Source organism: Numenius arquata, chromosome 13 (genome assembly GCF_964106895.1).
Source record: "Numenius arquata chromosome 13, bNumArq3.hap1.1, whole genome shotgun sequence".
In the NCBI taxonomy this organism is placed as follows: domain Eukaryota; kingdom Metazoa; phylum Chordata; class Aves; order Charadriiformes; family Scolopacidae; genus Numenius; species Numenius arquata.
In genome coordinates, this window is record NC_133588.1 from 4,192,790 (window position 1) to 4,201,484 (window position 8,695).

The window sequence follows — 8,695 nt, forward strand, 5'->3', positions numbered from 1 at the left end:
GATTGGGATTAGTAGGAGAAATGGATGGTGAGTAAGTAAGGGACAACAGCATGGAAATTTTGTGTAAGGGAGTCACTAGTGTAGTATGTCGAGGTGTTTGATGTTTAAAAACAAAACTATTTAGTTTTTTTGTTAGTGATTTTTGGGGTGGGGAAAAGAAAAAGAGAGCTCAATAATGAGATTTGTAGATGAGGCATAGCTGAGAAAGCATCATCAGCACCAAAAGGGATCATAATTTTAAGCAGGTAGAAAAAGATGACTATGGACTGCAGTAGAAAGACAGAACTGAATAGTGCAAGTGCCTTTCAAGCTGTTACATATAAGGGGCTTCTGTTCCACAGACAACAGTAGTGGAGAAAGGCTGTGTATAATAGCTGATCACAAGGTGATTCCAAAATACAGAACCGAGTCGATGAAGTATTAGGCTGGACTGAGCAAAATGTTAATATTGTACAAGGTATTATATTGGTTAATAACCAATTTACATATGGATCCACCCACTTGAGCAGGAGGGTAGAAGTAGCAGTGCAATCAAGAAAAGAGGTATCAGTCTTGTGAATGAAGACTTAAAGCGCACCTACACAGTACAGCAGCGCTTGTACGGGCAGAGTTACCCCCACTGGCTCCGAACCTAACCCTACTGACAGGGCAATTGGCTTTCGTGGGCCTAGTATGAGCGCAAAAGTAAGAACGTTATTAAGTTCTTAGCTGAGAACCAACTAGAAGCAAAGCAGATTAATGGCGGAACCTGGGAGCTAGAGTATAAATCTCTTGCAAATCTAAGTCAGCTGTTCTGGTTCTATTTTTTCCTCGAGTTGTGTGTCTCCTTCTGTTTATGACAGGCAGGCTACTGATGTCACTTATGTGCAAAAGCAATTAAAATAATTTCAGCTGTTCTGACAATTGATGTTAGTTCCCATTTGCTTTGTTTTACAAACAAACGAGCTGCATTATTATCTATAGCACTGACCATCCTTCCAAGTATCCTATCATGTAAGTAGTTTGTATAAATAATTAAAAGCTGGGGTTCACAGTGGTGTCTGCAACAATGGGCTTGTTTTCTGCAACTTGATAGGAAAGATTTGATTTACATCTGCTCTGGGTATTTTATTCCCTATCTTATTAAAGCTTACAACTTAGATATACCATACTTTTTTATGGGGAACCTTGCCAAACATTTTCAGATGAAGAGAAATTTTCTCCAATTAAGAGATAGTATCAGTGGAATAGAGCGTTGTCACAGGATAATGGTCTCCTGCTGCTTTGTTAAATGCCAAGGTAAACCTGAGGCATTTATCAGAAATTAATGTCAAAGCAAAGTCGAGAGGTTTATCTTGAAAGCTGGAAACATGGAGCCTGTGAAAATGTTCTGTTAGAAAATAGTCCATGTTTCCTTGTGCACCCATCCTCCCCCAATTACACTTGGAAGGAAGGAAATTTTCTTTTTGGCACCAAACGCTGCCCCCAAAACCAGATACCAACTTAGATGCATAAACAGACTGCTGAATCTCTAAGCTGAAAATGAGTAAGTAGTTCTGTTGATTGTTTTGCAAGTATGTGTGAGCTTTATCATTGCATCCCATTACACTGAGCTGATCCAGGGCTTTAATTTTGTCCGGCTTCACACAGCCCTGATCCACAGTGCATTGAAGTCAACTGAAAGAAAAGGGAAGTTTGAACTAGAGAAACAAATATCCTTCAAAGCAAATACATAAATCTGCTAGGCTTGCTCTGTTGTCAGGATAGGGCCTGAAGGAAGGGGTGGGGTGGGGGAAAAGAAGGGATGGAAGATGAAAATATAGCTCAATTGCTTGGAAAGATGCAAGAAAATGTCTTATGGCAGAGAAATTGGCTTCAGTGCTATGTTCTTGCTTGTTCCTCACAGACACTGAGTAAAGTTTGTCAGCTTGCTATCTATGAAGGACCTGTTTGTCTGTTAGATCTAAGGCAAATCTTGTTAGAGTAAATCCGTTTAAGTATTCTTGCTCTCCATTTGCAATGCAACACTTTTACTCGTGTCACAAGGTGTCCGCTGCCTTTTAAACCTTAAATTAACCATGTCAAATCAACCTTAATAGCTACTTAGTCATGTATTTGATTAGTCCAGAAATATGCATGAATTTTGATAATTGTCCTCAAAGTTTCCCCTTCAATAAAATCTAACATATTCATATTTGGAGGTCTTCATTTCTTTCCTTTTTTTTTTGCTTTTTTTCTTTTTGTGCTAGTGATTGCTCTTTTGTCACTTCCTTTACCTTCTACTGATATGCAAAAAAGGCAATGATGAGTTGTTTTTAGTTTGTCATTTAATGTTAACTCAATCATGCTATAAACAAAACTGAAAACCTCTTGAAATGAATGTTTCAAATTAAGATATCATCTAGAGATTAGAAGACAAAATATATGTTAATCTCATGATCAATAGAATTATTTCCGTGATATTTAAAAATACATTCTTATGGAAACAATTTTTAGCAAGGATTAGATTACTTTGTATTACTTGCAGACCATATATTACTTTACTGAAAATCTAAAGGTGAAACCCACTGTACATAGAAGTGAAGCTGAGTTGATTGCTTTCTGTTGTCCTAGTCTTGGAGACTGGAAAAGCATACACATGCTGACAAGTCTAAGAAGAAATCAGGTCAATCTTTAAAACTTTTTTCTTTGCCTGACTTATTCAGGGTAAATATTTTTCATTTGTGAATGTTCTGCATCTCTTTAAAAATTAAGATGACCTGGGGCCTCACTCAAAATCTGAATGCTCTCAAAACATAGACATGATCCATGTACTGCAGGTTTGTCCCAACTACAAACAAAACAGAAACAAAACAAAACAAAAACACTCCAAAACCAACCAACACCCCCCCCCCCCCCCCAAAAAAAAAAAAAAAGACAAAACTCCCACATGTTTCTTGTCCATATTGGCAGCATATTCTGCTTCATCTTCATTTTAGATACCAGTTCACCATTTTTGGGGCCTGGTGGTTATTAATCCAATTTACTAAGAAGCCAAAAAGAGACAAGTAAGGAGAAACAAGTGGGTTTTGCTATTTATTTTTCTTTCTCTTTTAGTGTAGAGAGATTCATTTCAGGGCTGCTTTCAGAAGACTAGAAGTTGGGTTGTACTGCAGCATACAGTGTTTCATCAGTCATGCTGCATTATGTCACATGAGGTGTTTCTGTAAATTCATTTCAGTTTCTGAGATTTACTGAGGTATGAGAAAGCCATTCCACGAATATCTAGAGAGTGCCAATGGTGGGCAATTCTCTGCCACCAAATAGGAAGGATCCTTTTCATTTAAGACTGAGAGGGTTTGGGAGGAAAATGCAGAGATAAAATGGTGAAGCAGTCCTGCCAAATTAGCACGTAATACTAAAACCTTGTTCAGAAAAGATGTAGGTGACCCTGCAGTGTTCCTGGATGTGACAGGTTTCCCAGCCTAGCGGTTGGGTCAGCTCCCCAGTGCCTTCCCCAGCATCGCTGGTCTAATGAGTGTGTGGTGAAGCAGGGACAGGAGTTGTGTGGTTCGGCTACACCATGCGGTGCAGGAGCATGTGTAATACCAGATGGTAGGCTAACGTGAACTAAAGACCTTATGGTAGCCCTATAGGGCTGGAAGGAGGAAGGGAGTAAGTACTTGTGTGGGTTATGTCTGTAAATAACCAGTTCTTGGTCAGCTTTCTCAAAAGTGGTCTCCAAGAACAGAAATGCGTTAGTAAAACGTGCATTAGTATTCATTGAAACAAATAAATTACGTTTTTGTTTTTAAATGTCCCTTGACTCGCGTCAAGTAATGAAGTGTCTCCAGAACCTCAGAATATCATGTAAAAGGGAAATTGTTAAATAGTTTTGCCTGAGTCCCTCTGTTTTCACCAACCCTCCCCAAACCCTTATAGATTTCCATTATGTTTCACAAACATGAAGTGTTGCTATTCGATAAGTTTTACTGGATATTGATAAATAAAAAGGAAAGTTGTACTTCATTTAAGGAATTAGTGAAGATAAGAAAAACATTTCAGGATGGGATACAGGGAAACAAAAAAGTGACTCACCTCTTTCCCTGCTTTTAGTACTAGGAATAGGGTGGACTAAATAGTGGAAATTTAAATCTCTCTGGGTAGTTATAAAACAGAAATATTGAGATGAGAAATGACCCTCTTATCATTTATTCCCTTGTTGGTGCACTCTAAAATTATGTATTCTGATGGCAGCTTAACTAACTTCTGAACTGAACTAAGGAAGTATTTCAATGGGCTAAACTCAGAAATATTGGCTGTTGGCAAATCAACCTCAACAAAGACTGAACTGGATCTGAGCTGATTCTGCTTCTCAATGTGTGATGCTTTTTGATAACAAAATTCATTCTGGTATCTTTGAGAGAGAGGAATTTCCAGGCAATGTGAAACTATAATCCTGTAAGCAAAAGTAGATGAAATAATTCAGTAATTGGTCTTCAGTACTTTACACCTCAAAGATAAAATATTCTTATAACTATTTCTTCTAACAGAAAATGGGATGTGTGTTTTGTGAAAATGACTTGATATCAACTTCTGGAAAAAGCAGAAGGAGACTCAGATCTAATGGGATTGTTTTCTGGAGAAAAACAAATGCGTAACCTTGCTGGAACAAGAGAATAGCATTAAAAGGGCTGTGCGCTTATATGTGCTGATCTTTCAGAACCTTTTGGAAGCTGTGGAGGGCTGTTTGAAGGTTTACCTGCAACGTCCAGTCAAAACAACAGGCAGAGCAGTACCTCGCTGTAGGACAGCTGTGATTTGACTTTAGGTCACGGGCAGACCCAGTTTTTAAATCCCAAAGAAATAAGCAGGGAAAACCAGGAATTTTAGTCTTCTATACCTCGATGAAGGCTCCTTCAGATTATAAAACTGAATCTATAATTTACACTTCTTAGGGAAAATTGGAGCTGTTAGGATGAACAGGAAATTGTGTGGATGCAAAGACCATTTTCATAGTTCCAGGACCTTTTTCCTAGTCTGTCATAGCAGCAGTGCACTTAAATAGATGCGATTCTGGAAATAAATCCCTGAAGCTGTACGAAGACTCTAGGGAGAAGTCCTTTATCTCTGATAATCAGCTCTAGTTGCAATATTGTCTATCTCCTGTAATTGTAAAGGCACTAGCAGTTGTCACGTTAGGATGTTAATTGAATAACATCCTCATGTTTCCATTTGTGGTTTTGCAGAGTAAATTGGATGCTGCTTTCTGTAGCATGGATGCAATGCGGTTGTTATGTAGGTGAAGGACTGGAGGACAGACTTGAGTCCTAACTAACTTTTCACAGAGTGGTATTAAGTACACACTTTATGTCCAACAGTGGTGCTAGATACTGTGCGCCTGAACCTGTCTGGCTGAAATTGGTGAGAGTTTTGCTGTTGATTTCTACTAGGCTATTGGGATGTGTGCTATTGGGTCTGGTTGGTTTGAGTAATCCAACAGATTTCAAGATGGAATTTAGAAAAATTTCTTTTCAATTGAAAAAAGTAAATAACTTTCTAGATTATTTGTCCAAATCGGAAGTAACTGTGTAACCAGTGTTTATGAGGTGAAGTTAACGTGGACGTGATTGCGTGAACAGTGTGTCATTCATAAACTGCTGTAAGTGAGAATAGTATGGCAGTAAAAATATACTATGAAATAGTTACTCTGTCAAATCTCCAATTATAAAGACATATCAGAGGGAAGAGAGTTGTAACCCATTACACTACTGCACGTCCCCAAGGGTGATATCACAGCAAGGCTGAATACTGACTACTTACAGTAATTTCTAGTGGCTTCAATGGTTCACGGCAAAGAGATGAATATCAGAAGCCCCAATAATAGACTTTCTTGCCTAGGTTTCTATTTATAATGAAATTCTGTTCAGATTAGTGGAAAAAAGTACATTCAAAGAAGAAAAGCAGTGAAAACTAAATAGAATTGCCACAGGATTTATTTTTGCTTTAACTTGTAGGTGATGATTAAAAATGTGTATTGATTTGCAATTCGCCCTGATACTTGAAACTGATAAAAGCGTAAACTACTTCTTTGATTTAATAGCTTTATTAGAGCTGAGGCTGGGTAGAGTTATGTGGGGTCACTTTTTGCCTGGGGTTGCCTATCGGTTTTCAGTAGAAGAAAAGAATAGGAATGAAGCACTGACAGATCCCATCTGGGCTCCCTGAGACAGCTGGTTTCAATGCAGTCTGTCTAATGCTAGAATTGTGCCTTCAGTTGCTTTTGTTGGCACATCACAATAGTTTAATGTTTTGAGATAACACCTACAGAATGGACCAAGTCCACAGCATGTTAGTAGAAACATTTCTCATGAATTAGAGAAATGTTGGATATATGTATACTAATTCAGCCATACAGAATTAGGGGGTGTGTATATATATATTTATATATCTAAAATAGCCATAATAGTGCTATGAATACACACATTAAGCAAGATGAAAATAGGACTAATTTTAAGGTTTCCTTTGAGTTCATCTATGCCTTTGACTAGCCATAGATCAAATGTACACTGTATAGATTTTTTTTTTTTTTGTTTTGCATTTAAGTATTGTATATTGATGCTTAGTTCAGCTTGGCTTATAAACATGCTGTGTGGGTCACTCCCGTATTTAAATACCATATTTTGAAATACTTGAGTGTCAAAAGGGTAGCAGAGTCACTTGGACAAAGATACTGGAATTTGGTGAGACATTTTTGCTATGACTGGCTTTTGGTCTTGTGTGAAGTGGCATTGATTGTATCTAATACTCTCTTTATTATTTTACTAATTACTATAGCTATTTTTTAAGACTTTCAAACTGCTCCTGCTTGAAAGCTGTGGGAAGAATAGTGCACAGTCTATAGGGCACAGAACGTGAATAAAACACCGCAGCAAGCAACAGCAACTGCACAGGAGTTAGGACTCCTTTTGGGAGAACTGAAATTGGAGTCTAATGCAGGGAGAAAATAGCAGTCTGGGAAAATGGCCATATTCCCTGAGGAACTTCAACGCAGCAATTCAGAAAAAAGTACTATGAGATTTCTAATGTACATGCAAATGCACACATCAGTATTGGTCCCTGAATCCTCTTCAGCTGAAATCTTATTCTGCAAAAATTAAGTTGCCTTCTGCCAGGAAAAATTACTGTTTGTCATTTATTCCAAGAGACTGCCTTGTCTTGTGTGATCAGTTCACTACATTTGCAATATGGAAACAACATATTTCCATTAATGCAGACATTCACTTCCATCTCCATAAGACTCCTGAAGCACACTACTCTAAATTTAGAAGTGCTTGCTGTTCACTCCTGCCCCCCCTTCTTCAATTTCTTTTTTAAATGATGTAGTTATATAGCTAAGATTGATTCTATAATCAAACCCAGCCCGTAAGATGACACTCACTTTGTGAATAGCTTATCCACCTCCTATCCGAATATTCAGATGTGCAACAGAGAACAGTAATTCTTTTAGTTTCCTACTTGCTCCCCACATATTTTTTTTAAGAGGTGGTTACCCTCAATGTTATATAGTGAGCACAAATTATTTACAAGGAAGTATCTGTCTCTTATTGCCTCTTTCTGCTTAAAATGAGGTATTTTGTCCTGCAAACCAGAAATAAAATTACAACTGCATTGTAAGGGTCACCAGTGGGAAGACCAATGTTTAACGCTTGCAATAAATGCACACTTGTTTTCCAGGATATTGGATCACGCCAGAAAAATCTGTTTGTTTTTCCTTATCTGATTCATCAGAAGATTTTTTTTTTTTTTCTTTTGCATTTGACATGCTTATCAACGATGAGCTTGCACCTTGGTTCTTTAATTGAAGTGCACTTTGGGGAAATAGAGGTTGAAAGATGGTAATGTGTGTATAGTGACCACATAGGAATGCCAACATGCTTTAACAAGAGCTCTGGAAACAATAGGAGAAGTCTAAAATCAGGACTAAAGGGAAGGGTAAGAACAGGAAAGGTTATGATGCTTCTATCTGGAGAGAGATTTCACTGACGAGTTAATAGAGCTTTCATTTGAAGAAGTTCCATAATGCCTTTATGTCTTTTTTTTTAATTATTATTTAAATGGTGTTTAAATGAACTGCTGAAGCTGAAAGTAGGCAGGCTAAAAAGAAGTCCTTTTTTTTGTTTTCAGATAAAATATGTCCAACATACATTCTTTTACATTCGTGACATAGTGTTTTGTTCTGGGCATTTTATGGTATGTTCCAGAGCCTGTTGGAGTGGAAAACGATGCCCCTTGTAACTAACTCCCATGTCTTTGTGTTAAATCACCCTTCCTTTCCTAGGTCTCCAAGCAACAGTATCTTAAAGATGAAATATTCATTTCTGAAACCTAATTTAATTTCAGAGTTGCCTGAGCTGCAGAGCTTATCAGTTCATGGAATCCACAAAATTCAATGAATTAACAACTCTTTTCCATAGATGGAAGGTTATTTTTAATTTTTTTCAGGATCTTGTTAAAATGCATCTTCTGATTTTTAACCTTGGTTTGGCTGGCTATGATTTACTCATTTGTGATATAGGCTATAAGATGAAAAACTAGAAGCAATGATCTTCCCATCAATAAATGCAAGGCATTGTCGCTTTATAATAGCTATTAGCAACCCTGAACGGTGCAGAGAGTAAATAAATGAAGGCCAAAACATTTCAAAGCTGTGTTCTATTTCCCCTGGTTTAGTTCA